The following is a 19021-nucleotide window of genomic DNA, read 5'->3' on the forward strand; positions in this document are numbered from 1 at the left end:
CGTTACAATTAGGTCTTAATACAGTTTTAGATTCAGTATTCAGTCGACATAACGCCAACATGCAAAATGTTTGTAAATTACATTTACTCGTAGGGTACATCATCAGGTACATGCATAAAATTTCAATAATCTTAATAAAACAATGTCAATTCATTACAAATAAAATTAAAAATAGAAATACTTATAAATTGCACATAAAAAATAAATTGGTTTGGTATGTCAGAGTTATGTCATGAATGAATTAAATATTACAATTTGAAATTTAAATAGTCCTTAATAGTATAAAAGCAATGATCTTGTAGCAACTTAGTCAGTTCTTTCTTAAATTCATTTCCATGCAATATTCTCCATTCATGAGGAAGGTTATTGAACAAAACAATACACATGCTATACGCATTTTTTCTATATATATCAGATTTACAAGCTGGCTGGTATATCATATTTTTATACTGGGCTCGTAGCTCCCATCTGATTCTTCCCGTCTGATTAGGTTAGCTAACATAAACACATGTCTACCACACGAGAAGGTTTCTGCTCCACTGGCCAGCATAATACATCAACATCACAATAGATTTTATTCAAAAAATTCACGATTTTACTAATGCTACTTATTCAATTTGGTCAAGCTCTGGATCAAATTGAGTGCCTGTAAGCAGCATTCTAATTTATAGTGTGATTTTGTGAAGGGTTTTAAATTCGATTATTGAGCGTGCTGCCGAAAAAAGAGAGAGATGTTGTGGCTGTGCAGATCTAGCAAAAGTAGTAATAAAGAGTTGAAACAAAAAAATAAAGTAGCATTTAAAATGTATAGCGCTAGACTACGGAAAATTATTAATCTCACCCAACGCTCACAAAATGATAATCACATAAAAACTGCAGACAACAAAATAAAAGCGATATGGCAGGTCATAAATAAATCTAAAACTTTCCTTCCTCGAGAACCAATTCAAAGAATAAAAGTCGATAGGTATATAACAGACCCTACTAGTATAGCAACCGCTATGAATGAATATTTTATAACAGCGATAAAAGAATCGAAACAAAATACACAAGCAAATTAAGTGCCACACTCTTAATATAAATAGGAATGAAAACACAATATTCTTAGCCCCAACTAAGGCTGATGATGTACTTAAAGTTATAACATCCTTGAAAAACACAAAAAGTGTAGGATTTGACGACATCAGCACAAAAGTCATAAAGTATGTAAGCGGTTGCATTGTTGCATTGCAACGCCCCTGAGTCATATAATAAACTTATGTTTTGACACAGGTATATACCCAAACCTATTAAAATCAGCCATTATTATACCTGTCTACAAAAATGGTGATAAAGAATGTCCGCAAAATTACAGACCCATTGCGTTATTGTCAGTGTTTTCGAAAATAATAGAAAAAAATATTTATAATATTATGTATAACTTTCTAAATAAATATAATATATTAATCAAGGAACAGAAGGGATTTGGCAAAATGCCGGGATGACGCGAGGAAGAAGAAGAAGAAGAAGAAGAATGAAAATGAAAAAAAATGAAAAAAAAATGAAAAAATGTTTATTTGTTAACACAGAGGGTACAGGTGTAAAGGTTGAAGTCTTCTAGTAAGTATAAAATACTTGTGACAGAAGACTCCGCTCTTCCATAATATCTAGGGCTTAGAACTTAATTAACAAATATAGGTAATATACAATATTGTTATCTAAGAAAAAATAATATAATTAACTTATTATTGGGAATATTAACTAATTAGCTACTGCTATTTCTAATACAATTTAATTAGTTTTGTTTTGAATAAATTATAATCTAGTACAAAATATCCTAAAAATGTTTGTGTGTGTGTGTGTGTGTGTGTGTGTGTGTGTGTGTGTGTGTGTGTGTGTGTGTGTGTGTGTGTGTGTGTGGGTGTGTGTGTGTGTGCGCGTGCGTGAGTGTGAGAGTGTGAGCAAATGTACGTCTATTTTATATTTGGTGGGTATATAGTTATATGTTATATGTTATAGTTATGTGTTATAATAAGAGAGACTCAATTTCATCATAGCTTTGTGTTTTTAACCAATCTGTCACAACTTTTTTGCATTTAAATAGCTGTAAAGGATAGAGATCTAGTTTTTTATTAATTTTGTTATATAGGTGAGCTGAAACTTTACTGAACTGAATCTTGGCAAATCGTGATTTGGTAGGAGGTATCGGTGCTACATTTTGTTTACGCCTCCCTGTAGTTATGAGATTAGGGTTGTACGGTAAGGCCTTATGTAATTTTAAAATTGATTGTAGGACAAATAGTTTTCTAATGGAAAGTAATTCGGAAATTTTGTAAAGCTCATTAGTAGGGTATCTGTAAGGTTTGAGATACATGACCTTAATTAAGCTTCTCTGTCCTCTCTCTACTTCAAGGAATTTTGTTTTTGCTGCCCCTCCCCAAACAGCAATACAGTAGCACATTATAGATTGGGCTAGAGCAGTATATAGTTGGTTGAGTAAAGGTCTAGAAGCTACGTGTCTTAGAGTTTTAAAAATCCAGTTGAGTTTCCTAATTCTATTATTTACATATTCAATGTGTGAGTACCATGATAGGCGTTGGTCAATTATAATGCCAAGGTATTTAGTAGAGCTAACTTTTTCTATTTGCGTGCAATTACAATCAGTCATATTAATAAGATTACACGTGTGTATTTTTAGAGTGTTGCTATTAGATGGTTGAGAGCTTATGGTTTTCGTAAAGCAGGTATAGGTTGTTTTTGTGGTGTTTAAAGTTAGGAGATTACATTTTAGCCAATTTGATACTTTGCTTAAGCCAATTTCAGCGCTACTGTAGACTTTATCCCAAGAATTTCCTTTAAACACCAAAACCGTGTCATCTGCATATGAAAACACGTGTCCATCTTTTACAAGCATGTTAGTCAAATCATTAATGTAAATCAAGAACAGCGTAGGCCCCAGTACACTGCCTTGTGGGACGCCATAAGATATGTCTGAGCCATGGCTTACATAATCGTCAATTTTGACTCGCTGTTCCCGGTTTTGGAGGTAATCACTCAACAGATTCAAAGGTTTGCCTCTAATACCAATCAGTTCTAATTTGTGTACAAGAGAATCAAGGAACAGAAGGGATTCCGTAAAGACACTTCCATCAATGTCGCTATCTATGACTTAGTTAAATTAATCATCAGTAGTTTAGATAAAAGGAATCCGACATGTGCCATATACATGGACATGTCTAAAGCTTTTGATCATGTAGATCACAAAATTTTAATTGAAAAGCTAAGTAGATATGGCATCCGTGGTAATGCTTTAAATCTTTTAAAATCTTACCTCAATAATCGAGAACAGCTTACGGAATTAACTCAGATCTGTATAGGGCTTGCAAATATTCGAAACTTTCAGGTATTCGAATATTCGACTTTTTCTGACGAGATATTCGAATATTCGAATAATTATTCGAATATTTAAAAAAAATAAGAAAAGGAACGAAAAATCGGTTTATTATCGTTTTATTCAAAAGCTTTTTTCACATATTGCTAAAATTAATGATATTTTGCAGAAATCCACTTATTGACTAGATTTTATCATCCTACTCTGAAATACCCACGTTTATAAAAGCAAGTAAGTACCTAAAACGCAAAAATTAGACATTTTCAATATTTCTTGATAAAACTTTTTATTATAAATGCGTCGTTGCGTGAATTAATATAACTTTAACCATCCAAACACGTATGTAAGAGAGAAAACATTTTAGGAGGTAATCACTAATCATTTTCTGATTTAAATTAACTTCTTGTCGTTAAGAAGCCTGTAAAATGGCCTTTAATTCCATTGTATTCTGAATCTTTATTGACTTTATTAGTCTTGGCAAGTTTAGTTTTGATTCCTAATGGTCGGCTGTTATATAATAAGTTATATAATTGGTATTGGAATATTTAAGGGAAAAAGTTGGCTGACTACGGGGTGGATTATTCGTTAGCTAAAGGTGCATAGTTCGGTAGGTTTGGTATGATCAAATTTGTGAATTGCGATAAAGGGCAAGGTTTAGACTTCGAATATTCGCTTAAGGTACGCTTTTACTCAATAAACAAAATGACCCTTTATCTTAAAACTTACGTAAAGTTACTTGGACCTAGAAAAAGCATTAGCCGCACCGTAATAAAACATACTTTTTGATTTCGTTTCCTTTGAAATTGAGTTAGGTTCTTAGGTTTAACTGTATTCATGAAGCCTATTGAGAGGAATACAGTAAAAACATTATTTCCTTCGCATTTGGGTACCTTTGGGTACCTACGGTTCCTCATTCACTGTTAATACCCGGCAAAATACACAGAAACTGTAACTATAACGGATGAAAATAGATTTTACCTAGTAATAAAAAATATTCGAATATTCGAAACCTGAGCGGCCGAATATTCGAATATCAAAACAGGTCGAATATTCGACATATTCGAATATTCGAATATTCGAATTGCAAGCCCTAGATCTGTACTATAACTAGGGAAGAAAAAAGATATATATCAACTAGCATGACAATGGAATATGGCGTACCACAAGGGAGCGTCTTAGGACCCCTATTGTTTTTAATTTATATTAATGACATCACCAGTAGTACCCAACATCCAATGATACTCTCCGCAGACGACAGCACAGTATTTATAGAACATGATCAAGCCCGTGACTTTGAATATGATATCAATACAACTTTTCATAACATTATTCAATGGCTTGTTGACAATAATCTAAAATAAATTTGGAGAAAACGAAATTCATGCAATTTACTCAAAGAAAAACAGTTCCAGATATAAGCATAGAATACGAGGGGCAAAATATTAACAAAACCCTAACACAAAAGTTTTTAGGAATTCACATAAACCACAATATGTCGTGGGAGACGCACTGCACAGAAGTTTGCAAAAAAATGTTAAAGTTTTCCTACGCTCTATATCGGTTACGGAAAACAGCTAATCGTAGTACTGTCTTAACAGCCTATCATGGATTTGTTGCATCCACTTTACGATATGGGATAATATTTTGGGGCAACTCAACATACAAGAATGTATTATTCCTAGCCCAAAAGAGATGTATTAGATCAATATGCGGATTAAAACGAGTGGAAAGCCACCAGTCCCTTTTTAAAACACTCAATATTTTAACGTTGCCATCTCTCTATATATATGAGTGCTGCGTATTTGTTAACTCAAATCCTGGTCTTTTCCAAAGTAGAGAGCCCCCACAAGGTTTCAATTTACGTCCTAGGAACCCTGGTGTTCACCTAGAAGCTTGTCAAATTAGCCTTATGCGCAACAACATTGTAACAATGGGCCCAAAGCTGTACAATAAACTACCATCTGACTTCAAAAGTACTAGTCCAAAGAAATACAAAGGTTATTGCGCAAATTTCTTTTGGAAAAATGTTATTATAATGTTCAAGACTTTTTGTGTGATAGCAGTATGTAATGAGATAGTGACATTTAAATTATTACCTAATTATTTCTAATTATAATTGAATATTAAACTGAGAACATTGTAAGTTTTTATTACTAGTTTGTAGGGAGGTATATTATGTTAAGGTCAGTAGACATTTATAATTTTTAAATTTATTTTTACAGTTTGGAACTCATATTTTAACTGTAAATAATTGTATTACTTAGCTATATTTTAAATATCGTAAGCCGTAAAGGTACATCATAGCTGCTGCATTGAAAAAACACCCTATCACCTGTACTAATGTATTTACACCTATGATGACGAAATAAAATTATTGATTGATTGATTGATTAAGTAATTTGAGTGCTTTGTTTCTAGGATACAACTACGCTATGATGTCGATGAAGACTATGTTGGCCAACATGCTGCGCCGCTACAGGATATTGCCGCCTTCCCACATGGACGAACACGAGCTCCAGGAACCCTTGAAAGTCTCATACGACATCATGATGAGGGATATAGATAACTATGAAATAAGGCTAGAGGATAGAACAAAAAACCAAATCAGCAAGGGAAGGCCTAATTTAAATTGATCCAATCACCAGAACAATCTGGGGTACATTGTGCTAAGTATTTCTGCACAAAGTCGAAAACTATTAAATAATAGTGTCAGCCATTTTTCAGAAAAGTAAATATATCCATTCTCCAGGAGCTCAAGGTTACACAAAGACTTTCGGCAATCGTTCACTCTCGTATCCTTAGCTACTTCGGTCACGTTACGCGCAGGGAAGACGACGCCATGGAGAGGCTTGTAGTTCAGGGCAGAGTGGATGGCACAAGACCCAGATTGCGGCCTTCAATGCGATGGACCGACCAAGTTAAAGCTGTCACCGGGTCACCTTTAAATCTGTGCGTGCGGAATGCAATAAATAGAGAAGCATGGCGGGAAACAACAAAAAAGGCCGTACAGCGACCTCAATGACCACGACTGCTCTGACAAGAGTATCCGACTAAGAAGAGAGATAACCCTTCAAGTGGCGCCGCGGATTTGTGCAAAAGTAGTTACGTGACGGGACCCTGATGGGTGGTTAGCGCAGATTAAGAGAATTTTACAAAATTCTCTTAAAACTATTAAAGTATATATTAAGCGCCACTTGCTCCATTCCACTAACCCGGGGTTAACCGGTTAAACCTAGAGTTACCATGGTTACCAGTACAATTTGACACTGGGTTAACGGTTTAACCACTTAACCCCGGGTTAGTAGGATGGTGCAAGTGGCCCTAAGTCACATATCGTTAGGATCAGCAATAAATAGGATATTTGAAGTATTTGAATATAGCAATAAAATTATTATAATGTTTATACATTTGGTCAGACCAAAGTCAAAGTCAAATATGAGTACTTTATTCATGTAGACCTAATCAAACTCCGGAAGAATGACAGTTTTCCAGTTTCCTTGTTAAAAATGACTACCACCATAAAACAAATTGATGATTGGAGGTAAAGTAAGACTTTTATTTTTAAGATTAAATCAAGGGATCTAACATTCAATTTATTTTACAAAACAACCTATTAAAAATCAAGACTGAACTCAGACTAGGCGGTCGCTCCCGAATTAATGGTCCTCACCAACAAATTTTATACCAAGTGTTTTTGTGTTTCTTACGGTATGTTATCCTTGTCTAACTTGCTATCTAATTTTGGGCGCTAGAAGAGCGTAACTATACTTAAATGCGTTTAATTTCACCTCTAAATACGGCAACACCTCATTAGCCACTCACTGGTGGCCGACAGTTTACTAGTTTTCGCATCGACCCTGAGTAGTGGGCCGCCAGTTTACTGCTTTTCGATCCGACCATTCACGGGTTGACCGCCATCGCCACTTGAAGGGATAAAGCACTCCATAATAATTTTCGACGGTTTGATACATCTGTGGCCTTGCGATTGCCATCGCCACTTCCTGTCTGGTAAAATAAGTATATTGTAGGGTGAAGTATGTGGGACATTAGGATAACATGGAATAGTAATAGTAGGGTGTGTCATTTTCTCAATAAATTGAAATTTTAAGTGGTAACGTTTTTTTTTCACTTGTATTCGGCCTCTTTCGCACTCACTCATGGTATGTTCATAAAGGTGGGCTTCCCATTTGCACACTTCAGCTATTTTTAAGTGTAAGCGTCATTGAAGATCTAGCTGTTTAGCAAAGAAGAAAAATTAAAACTTGTCGCTTTTTTCTATTGACGGAAATGTGTGTCCTACCTATACAGAATCGATTACATAAGTATATATAAATAGTTTGACACACCGTTTCCGTAACAAAATATTATGTATAAAATGTGAGTCTGTAATGTTTAAGGACTTTGGTTTTGAATTTTGGCAATTATTCTAAAATTATTATCTTAAATTAAACATGCCGAAGTAAAGAAATACATGAGAAATATCTATTAAGTTAAACTTTTACATTACCTACGTTAATAATAAGAATTCTGTAAGACCGACTCACAACGTGCCGACATCATAGTCACCCTAAGGGCCCTTACGCACTAGCGGCTAACCGCGGGGGCGGCTGGCCGCGCGGCCAGCCGCTTTTCCAGGCTTTTCCAATTGAATATGCAACCGCCTGTGATCGTACGCACTTAATCGCCCCAAAATTTTAACCGCGGCGGTTGAATGAAGAGCTGCGGCCCGCTCCGCGGCTGGCCGCCGACTTGTCTGTACGCACTGGCGTTTCAGGGTGCGGCGAGCCGCCGATGAGTTTGTAGCCGACGTATTCGTCCACTACAGGCCTTTTAACAGCCACTGATGCCCTGTCCGAACGTCAATACGCCTACCGCGCGGGCCGCTCGACGTGTGCGATGACGCGCGAGTTGGTGCGCCGTGTGTTGGATGCTCGAGAGTGTGGCCAGCAAGTCGCAGCGTTGTGCTGCGACTTATCGAAGGCTTTCGATGTAGCAGACCACGGCGTACTCGCTATTAAGCTACGTCATTACGGCATTGGAGGCAAGGCCCACGCACTCGTATGTGATATGCTGCGCGGACGGTCACAGGTGGTTGTGTCTGATGGAGGCAGGGTGAGGTCAGAGCCTATATCTACAACAATGGGCGTTGCCCAGGGGTCGTCGGTATCCAATATACTTTTCTCATTGCTTCTCAATGATCTTCCAGAAGCCATAGTAGAGGGAGAAGTATATATGTATGCCGACGACGTAGCCGTGGTAGTGTGTGCACCTGACATTGACAAACTCGAGCAATGTCTGAATAAAGTCGCAAATCAGGTGTCACAGTACTTTAGAAGCAATGGCTTGGTACTAAACCTTAATAAAACCCACTTTCTCCACTTCTATCTCGGGGGTAGAGGCCCAAGAAACCTTGGAGTGTTTGTGGATGGTGTCCAAGTGGGTCAAGTGCAGAATACCACCTTCCTGGGTTTTGGGCTGGACAGAGGACTGCAGTGGGAATCGCACATAGGCAAAGTGTGTAACAAGCTAGCAAGTGCCTGCTTTGCCCTGCGACGTCTGGCGAGAGTGGTGCCCAGGAGGATGGTGCGGTCTTGTTACTTTGCCACTGTACACTCACTCCTACAATACGGCGCAGAGCTGTGGGGCCGCGCTGCCGAATGGGAGCGTGTCTTTCGCATGCAAAAGAGAGCCGTCCGAGCGATTGTGCAAGTGAGTCAGAGTAACTCTGCGAGACCTCACTTTAAGGACCTTGGGATACTCACTCTGCCCTCCATTGTGATTTTCCAAGTAGCTACATACGTGCGATGTCACCTTGACGAGTACTCGAGTGGATCCGATATTCATGGACGAAACCTGCGAAACGCCCGAAAACTCGTGGGCGTGAAGCGTAGATTGGCAAAATCCGCAAAACTCACCCATGTAATGGGACCAGCCGTTTACAACCGTCTGCCACCACACGTCACAGATGCGCCGTCACTGACCAGCTTTAAATTTAGGCTTAAACGATGGCTTGTAGAGCACACTTTCTACAGTTTTGCAGACTTTATGAATTAAGTTATTACCTATGTTACCGTAGGTACCTATATCTTTATTTGACATTTTATTTATTGTAATACTAATTTTAATTTTATTTTAATTTAAATTTATTTTGTACTATACCTACTTTGATGTAACATTGTAAAATGACATGTAATATGAATTATTATTAATAAACAAATATGAATATGAATATGAACAATATTATTTAGCATATAGATATAGAATAATTTATTAATAATAAAAAATAAAAAACGTAGATTATTTTTATAGTAAAGCAAGCAAATAACAATTCTTGAAAGCAGCTTGCAAACTGGCCAAATTCGTTGCGTGTTTCTAGTAAAGGATGAATCCAGTATCTTTTTTTATTTTTCTTTCGTTGTTTTAGATAGTACAAATATATAACACAAGCTACCTCAACGGCGTCCATTTTGTTAATGGACCCAATATGCCGAGCGGTCCAGCCGCTTAACGCGGTTGTATCGCGATTTCACCGCGTCAGGCGGCTGGCCGCTCAAACGAACCGCCTAAGCGGTCAACCGCAAGTGCTTAAGGGCCCTAATGAGTTTGACAATGTTTTCTTATATTTTTATCGTAAAATGTAATAATTGTGGCTTACTTGTGAAACGATATTCCACAATTAGCAAATTTTCACTCCCACAACCTTTATCGCAACATTTCATTAACTATTTTTAAGAAATTTTTCATTCACGTGTTTTATAGGCGTTTACATCGCGGCTAGTAGTGGCTCGGCTCGCGGTGCGTCTCGTGGCTCGCCTCGAGCGCGTAAAAGCGTTAACAGACTATCGCACCGCACCGCGACCTTGGTGCGGTGCGGAGCATTTATCGATAGTGTGTAAGCTTCCATCGCACATAATTATTATTAATAGCGGTGCGGTGGGCATGCACGTCGCACCAACTGACAGGTAATAATAATACTGGTGCGATCCGCACCAATTTCCCTAGTGTGTAAGCTGCATCGCACCGTTTGACAGCTGTCGTTTTCAATTATGACAGTGGAATAATAATACTGGTGCGCTCCGTACCAATTTCCCTAGTGTGTAAGCTCCATCGCACTGATTGACAGCTGTCATTTTCAAATTATGACAGTGGACGGCAATGTAGCCAGCCGATGAAATAACAAAAATGCGGAAGCAGTGCTTTAAAAAGACACACATTTTTTAAGATTTTCATGGAAAAAGGTGCATTATATTACCTCACGCCCTTCATCTACCTCTAAAAAAGCGGAACCACATTAATTGAAATTTAATCTTAAAGGATTCCAATGCAAAAATTCATTGAAAAACACGGAAACATGGGACACTTGGCAACACTGGCGCACGTGTGCGGCAGTCTGTAAGCTAGGATCGCACCGTTTTGACGGTTCGGTGCTATAGTGTGGAAGCCCAAGCCAGTACGAGCTATTCCTAGAACCGCTCCAAGGTCGCGGTGCGGTGCGATAGTCTGTTAACGCTTTAAAAGTACGACAAGCTAATGTTTACACTCTCGCCTCGTGGCTCGGCTCTTGGCTCGTCCAACAACGCTTGATAAAAAGCGCCACCGCTGTCGTGTGATTAAATACACACTTCGAGCAACACGGAAGGGAGGCGGCATTCGCACTATTTCCCCTCTGCCGAGGTACAAGATTAGCGCGTCAATCTAATCTAGCGCGGGTAATAAAACTAGTTGCACTTGGATTTTTCACTAGACCGAGTCCAGACGCGCGCGTGAACACTGCTGCACAAAAATGCCTGTTTGCTCGGTTTTTTGTTATAAAAAGAGGTCGGGGACATCAAATTTACAAAAAGAAAGTGTTACATTTCACATGTAATATTTTTTTTTACATATCATACGTTTAATTACATTCAAACACAATTATTATATTTTAGTCTCATGTAATTGTTGGATTTATCGATTTTGCTCGCTCAGTACAAATTGCGGATCGGTCGAGCGACAAATCCGACTTCTCATCTCTCAGAATACAATAACATACTTCAACGTAGTAGTAGTAACGTAGTAGTTAAGTCAAAAGTAAATATAAAATAGATACACATTATGTTATATAAATTAGATTAAAATATAGTAATAATAACGTCAATGATGTAACCAAAAGAAAACCTCTCACTTAGCTAATAATCTATTATAGTGTAGATTAGGTTAAGTACATAAAAAATATTGTAAAAAAATTATTTATAATAAACAGTTTAAATTTTAATTTTTTTTTTTTTTTAACGAAAATGTGTTAGTGTGCGTGTTGTGACACTTGTCACTCGTCCGTACACAAAAAGAGATCGAGGTTTGCAAGATTTGTCTTTGACGTGTGTCATTTTCTATGTATTTGTGTCGTCATTACAGATTGGATTTTGTATGTAAGTGTGTGAGAAGTGCGACTGTGTGCACCTTTCCCCCGCGAAAAATGGCAGAAAGATTTGTACGGTGAGATATCGCTTGGGCCCATAGACCTATATAATAGGGACAAGACATATTGTTCTATACGTACAATTGCTTATAGAAATAGCACCCATTTTGACGGCACACACATAAATATATATCTATCTCGTTTTTACTCAGTACTGTAACCCATAGCAAAAAAAGGTGACAGTATTTCAGTACGGACATAAAGTGTTCCATGAAAATACGTAAATACCTAATGCGGCCGAAAATCCGCCATGTTTAGTCACGCAAATGTCATTGTCTGTCAGTTCAGCCGGTACTTGTCCTGTCAAAAAGTCGTGGTGAAAATTAAAATTATTAATTATCTTTCAATATTTTGCTTGTGATTGAAAATAATTGAAGCCAAATGTGAATAATTACGTCGCGAATATGCCAGTGTGTAGTGTATTAGGGTGCGGCATAAGAAAACCACCAAATTTGCCATCTTTAACCTTACACAGGTACGCTATCATTTACATGAAAAATATTGGTTATTGTTAATGTTCCTGGGAAATGTAAGGATGTTTCACATTATAAATAGCAAGGTTCTTCTGTGCAGTTATAGATCATGAAGTGATTGGATTTATTTAACTATATTTTTACGCTTAAATAATGTAAACATTTCAGCTAGGGTTGTACTTTATTTATCGACTTTGATATCGATATATTATGATTGCCTATTTATATTTTCTTATTTTATCATGCTACCCCGCTTCAAACCAACTAAATTATCTTAATTTAATAATTAAATCATTTTTTATAGGTTACCAAGAAATGAACATAAAAAGAAAGTGTCTGGAGATGGAGATCCTGACCGACTCTCGGGAGCACTAGGGTAACTCGGGGCCGTGGGGTCGTTACTCCACAAGCTGCCCTGCGGGCTTTTTTATATCATTATTATATTTTTTTTATATGATTCGACATTAAGAGACCATATACTTACATATAGTTGTAATTTATAAAATGGTTAATGTATTGTTATTATTTTTGCTTGTATGTAAATTCAATGTTGACGTATAAAAATGCCCTTGTGGCCTATTTGCTGAATAAATGTTGAAGAAGTTGAAGAGCGGAAGTCATTCCTTATTTTTGTAATAAAAAAAATGTTCTGAAGGTGTTTTGTTTTTTTTTTTCACCCGTCGCTTAATAAGCTTGAATTTTGTATCGCTCTCACTTATAGATACGGCGCACCAAGGTCGAGGTGCAGTGCGGTAGTGTGTTACAGACTTTAGGGTTAGCAACACAACAAAATTGATTGTAATGGAGAGGTAAAGTCCAAGAAAAACACGTACACTTATTCTGACATCCAAAACGGATGGCGCTGTACTGCGCCATGTGTTTTGCGGTCACTAAGTTGTCAAACGTCTACTTTTGAAAATCAGAGTTACCGCAAAAATCGCAATATGTATTGAGTAGTACAGCGTCATCTCGTTTACCTGTCAAATTTGAAGCACGAAATTGTCCTAGACTCCACACATCTTACTCAATCAAAGTATCTTTTCACATAACAATATACTAATAAAGAATTTTTATTTATTTACTTACTTCCTATTAAAACATAAACTCCACAAATAATACATACTTAGTATTTTAAATAAAATGAGCCGAGAACGTTAAAAAGTTATCGATGTATCGATAAAACCTAGTAACAGTAAAAATCTTCTGGGCAGCACTAAAACCGCCATGTTTAGTTCTAAGATGACGTCACAGTGGCACGCATTATTCGTTGACGTTTCACTTCCATAGGTTTCATATTTCAGTGCTTGGGCCCCTCCCTTCCGATGTATCGGAAGCCGGTGTTGCTCGAAGAATACACATGTATCCATTTGTGTCATTCAAACGCTTTTTTATTTAACGAGCGTTGTAAAAGCTCCCGTGCGAACGGGGCGCGGGGGCTAAAGCTACTACAATGTCTACCATACTATTTATTATTTTTTTTGCTGTGCTCATGCTTGGTTTAATCAGTTAATAATATTGACATCATAATTATTTACAAATTAAAATTACTTAAAGGATATCAGAACTGTAATCTGAACATAGCACTAAATAGTATAAGAAGGTAATTAATTTCAGTAGTATATTGATATAAATACTACCACAATGGTACCTTTTTAACATCGGCAACATCTGCGAGTGAGACCAAGGCCCCAACGCTATCAGTACGGTTAACATTTCATTCGATAGCGTGACGCGTTATTTTTTATTTTTATTTATTTTTTATTTTATTTAGAAATTTAATTCAGGCAACAAGGCCCATATTACAAATACCTTACAGACTAACATACATATGTATTTTATAAACTTAAAACTAAACACTATTTAGTCGACAAAACGGCGTGGCTCCGTTGCATCGGCTGCTCTTGTGTCGGATTCGGCAGTTTGCCCCGGAACCTCCGAAACACGACACCTTTCGGCCAGAAGTCGACGCACTCGATGGTTCCCTGCAGCGGTCGCGGCACGCGCACCACAAAAGAGTTGAAGTGCACGTAGTGGCGCGATCGAAGCTGGAATACCCTCAGCGTGTAGCCGGTCTTCTGGTGTACATACTCCACCACTTCAGCAGCCGTGGCGGTGTAATGCAGGCGCGATACGTACAGCGCCTTACTCGGTGTAGCAATCCGCAGTTATACGCGTTTGCGTTGCGTTAAGTTTAGGGGTTCAGTACTCGGAGTAATTAACAATGGAGCCGCCATTAACAGGCGTTCCCCTCTGTCGAAAATAGGCGGCCAATGGTCAACAACTTGTCAACCATATGTATGGACTGACGTTTATCTGACATGACGTACCTATACATTTGATGTGCCCCTCCCCCGCAAAAAACGGCAGACTATTTTGTACCGACGATTTTAGACATGGCGTCTCCGTTGGTTATATCCTCTAAGGTTCAGTACGGTTACCATCAGTTTGTCACTGACGTAAACGCCGTCGAGAACGTAATTTACTTTCTATACATCCCGTTTGCACTAATATGCGAGTGCGAGCGAGATGTATAGAAAGTAAATTACGTTCTCGACGGCGTTTATGCCAGTGACAAACTGATGGTAACCGTACAGGTTGTGTATGTGTGCGTAAAAACGTATATGTGTGCTCTTTTAGGGATGTGAAAAGTCGATTTTAATCATGTTATATATCAATAAACGCTACACAGCGGAACGAAATAGCGATTAATTGAAGCTTCAATATCTTCGTTAAACATAAACATAATTGAAATGCTAATGGATAATGAATATATTATTAGGGCGAGCGAAGCGAGCCCTATCACTATTCGACAAACTATGCATTCTTGTGGTACACTTTACGGAAAAACTATAGCACTGTTAGGTTTGAAATTTAACATAGTAATTTAAATTCATGTCTAGATGTGTTATCAAACATAAAATTATAATTTTATAAACATAAAAAAATAAAATAAACACTTTGTATTACTACTAGCGCCATCTGTTAGAAAAATTATGAATTAAATTTCGTGCTAATGTACTATACTTGGTCAAGCAGATCTTGTCAGTAGAAAAAGGCGGCAAATTTGAAAAATGTAGGCGCGAAGGGATCTCGTCCCATAGAAAATTTGAATTTCGCGCCTTTTTTTACTGTCAAGATTTGCTTGACCAGCTATATGTGCTAACAACGATGAATACAAAAGTGGGTTAAAATTTTGGATTCAGACCCATCGCGCTTCGTTCGGTTTGATTCCCAATTTAGCAATTAAGTTTCTGTGAATACTGAAACATTCAATCTTGCTGGGTTACTATTCCTTGGAACTGCCAAAATTATAAATAAAGATAAGATATATTAGGTAATACAAACTTCAGTGACTTTGGGCCGATACAGACGGACTACAACCCGACTGCAACTTGTATGGAAACTGCACGCCGACTGCACGCCAATTGCAACGTCGGCGTGCAGTTCAACAAAATGACCCAGAACCCTCGCAGTACCTAGTGGAACTCAGGTTAGGTGCAACATAGGCACACGCTGTTTTAGTAGTTCGACACGTCTTGATGAACACTTGGGAGAGCAGTACCCAAGATAGCTGATGTTGAACCCTGGCAGTACCTAGTGGAGCTCGGGCTTAATACAACATAGGCACACGCTGTTTTGGTCATCCGACTCGTCTTGATGAGCACTTAGGAGAGTAGTATCCAAGATAGAGCTGATGCTGAACCCTGGCTGCACCTATTGGAACTCAGGTTTGGTGCAACATAGGCAAACGCTGTTTTGGTCATCCGACTCGTTTTTTGAGCACTTGGGAGATACTCAAGATAGAGCTGTAGCTGAACCCTGGCAGTACCTATTTAGGGGAACTCACGTTTCTTGCAACATGCGCACACGCTGTTTTGGTCATCTCACTCGTCTTGATGAGCACTTAAGAGAGCAAATTATACGTAAGTTTATGTGCGGAGCAGCATGATTACCGCCAGTAGGTGTCCAGACGGGATAGTGTTACGCTCAATTGTGTGGTGTGGACGCATAAATAAATTCAAGGACATTGGCTCGCTGACCCAACATTATGTAGGAAAGCCAGTTGGCTTCCTTACAAAAAGTACTGGGCGACCGTTTAGGATGTAATAAGCGCTTATGATTGTATATTACGTGTGGATGATATTGGCAATTTGATTTTGTCGTCTGGACACGTTTTTAATGGGCAAAGTAAAAGCTGTAACAGACAGGCATACCGGACAGCGACCGGGGTCCGGTTATTATATTTCTTTCTTGCTCTCACTTATAGCTGCGTCCTTAACGGACTTGTTACGTACCCACTCGATCGAACATGGAACAAGCCTCGGACTGGAAAAAAGTCGCGGTCCGGTACGTTTAGGTAGAAAAACTCCGCGAGCCCTTACAAAGCTCTGCTTTTTGCTAGTAATATAATAAAATAATTCAATTATTGCGGAACACCTATTTTAGTAGGTATTTTTATGTATTTTAATTAAATATCTGAACTTTCCCTTGTTTCCCTGCTGGGGCGTGACTATAAAATTGTGATCTGCTAACCACAATAAAGAATAAAGGCGTTTTTGTTCATTTTAGGTATCGTTAAACCTTTTAAGTAAAATTAAAATTGCAAGAAATATCGATAGTTTATCGATATGACTTTATCGACATGGCTACAGCAAGGTGGGCCACATGTTAATCGTACACTAAAAAAACAAGAGTGGTCCCAGTGACAGCTCGCTTGGAAGGTATCTCTGTATATTATTATATCTATGAGTGAGACACAGGCATAGAAGGTAGGATCCTATAGAAGTGGTATACGCGTGCCTCCGTGAGGGACAAAACATATGCAATGCGTCACTATGATTGGTCGAATTTATTTGTTGCCCACCATAATCCATACTAAAAAACGGTGGGGAACAAAAAATATGTGAGACTGTGACAAGGTCAAACAATAATAGCGCTTTCTCTGCTACTCCTACTGGAAGATACGTAAGACTATCCCGTTCTGTCAGTTACCCCCCCACCACTCATGCCCAATCTAGTTTAATACTAGATTCATGGACACAGGGCTCCGGTTTTAGTGGACTGTTTTCTCTAGTCTGCTACGAACACCTTTATAACTCTGTGATAAGGTTCAATTTAGTATGGCAAAAAAATGGCAGCACACTCCACTTTAAATATAGCTTCATTGAATGGATCAGAGGGGCTACCGCGAAAACCGAAATTCGCAAATTGCGGGGATCTTACTCTTTTACTCCAATGAAGGCGTAATTAGAGTGACAGAGAAAAATGCCCGCAATTGACGATTTTCGGTATTGGCGGTAGCCCTACAGAACGGTGGTAGAATATTTTAGTCTTTGTAATGGCAACACAAAACAGTAGTTTTCTTTAATTTCTTTTCTTAGCTATTTTTACGTCCTGGTAACACTTGGAATTAGTGCAGCTATTTTTTTGTGCAAGGCACACGTATTTGGCGTGTGTGGTGTTTTCTCTTGGCTGTTCACGGCTAAATCCGTCTAATTTTTATTCAATGTGTATGGCTGTGGTGGTAAGTGAACTCACAATTATATTTCTGATTTCATTGCATTTTTTGTGTGAATTCCACTGTTATTTGTGAAGGTCGTGCCCTCCCAGCGATAGACGTCACCAGCCAAGCGTCATGAAACGATCTAAAATTAAAATTATATTCACATTTTCCTTTGAATTCTACCTAATAAATTCACTCTGGACACGGTCACTACTCACTAGCTCTTCGTCGTTTGATTTATAAAGGGAGTGTAGGCTAAACCTTTCAGATTGGTCCAAGTTACAGGTGTCCCTTACACTTGTTAGGTGTCGTAGGTGGCTGTATAATAATAATTGTCTTCCGTGTGATTGTAATTGTAACATTTCCGACCATTTTATATTGTTGTTGAATAGTGCGTAGCTCGATCGACGGCGCTCCGAATGACTCACGCCCTGGTTCAGTTAGAACTTAACATACTTCTGGTTAATTCACGCCTATAATACATGTAAAATGGTTTTGATGTGGTTGATAGTTGCATTGCTACTAATAGCATAGAATTGAGTATGCAGTTGGCGTTGGGTAGACTGTTTAAAATGTTTTCTAGAGTTATAACAATAGAAATTGTGAAGGTTTTCCTTATTTTCATAGTGTTTTATGACTTTTAAAGTGTTTAAAAAGATTAGAGTCTCTTCGGAAAGAGAAGAGTCATGGAATGTATTGGGCCTCATACATTCCACAACTCTTCTCTTTATGCACAGACATGATAACCACTTGTTTGGCAAAGGAATTTTAATATTTGTATACAAAATATCAAGCAATACTAGAAAACTTATTGAATCTTTTCATTCTTATTCCAAAGTCTTTAGAAATCTTGCTATATTAGTTTGACATTTCTTGACTACCTACATTGTGCCTCATAAATTTATAAACAACCATTGTGTTCTTTGATAATAGCCATTGTCATTACATTGTTTTACTTTTATGTCAAACAATGTTAAACCAGGATCATTGGTTTAATGCCCCTTACTAATCTTTCACTTTTCAAATACTAGTGGCTTTGTGAGCTGCAGACCTCGTGGTCATAGCTTAAAACTGAATAAAGGCTCCACCATTTTGAAATTCCAAAAATTTAATCAACAATGCGGCCAGTGTCCTGGGGACTATGTCCCAGGTGACATTAGGGTTTGTGTCGCAAATTGATTAAGTACCTACCTATGTAAATAGATGGTGTTTAGCAAAAA

General features: G+C 37.9%; 1 protein-coding gene across 1 annotated transcript in view; it reads left to right on the plus strand.

Moving 5' to 3' along the window:
- Positions 1-17663: 17663 nt before the first annotated feature.
- Positions 17664-19021, plus strand: part of LOC134789722 (PRL-1 phosphatase) — a 39654-nt gene continuing 38296 nt past the window's right edge. The window contains exon 1 of the mRNA XM_063760349.1: positions 17664-17822. The gene's annotated coding sequence lies outside the window, so the exon portion shown is untranslated. The remainder of the gene's footprint in view (positions 17823-19021) is intronic.

This window comes from Cydia splendana, chromosome 4 (genome assembly GCF_910591565.1).
Source record: "Cydia splendana chromosome 4, ilCydSple1.2, whole genome shotgun sequence".
NCBI classification, from domain to species: Eukaryota; Metazoa; Arthropoda; class Insecta; order Lepidoptera; family Tortricidae; genus Cydia; species Cydia splendana.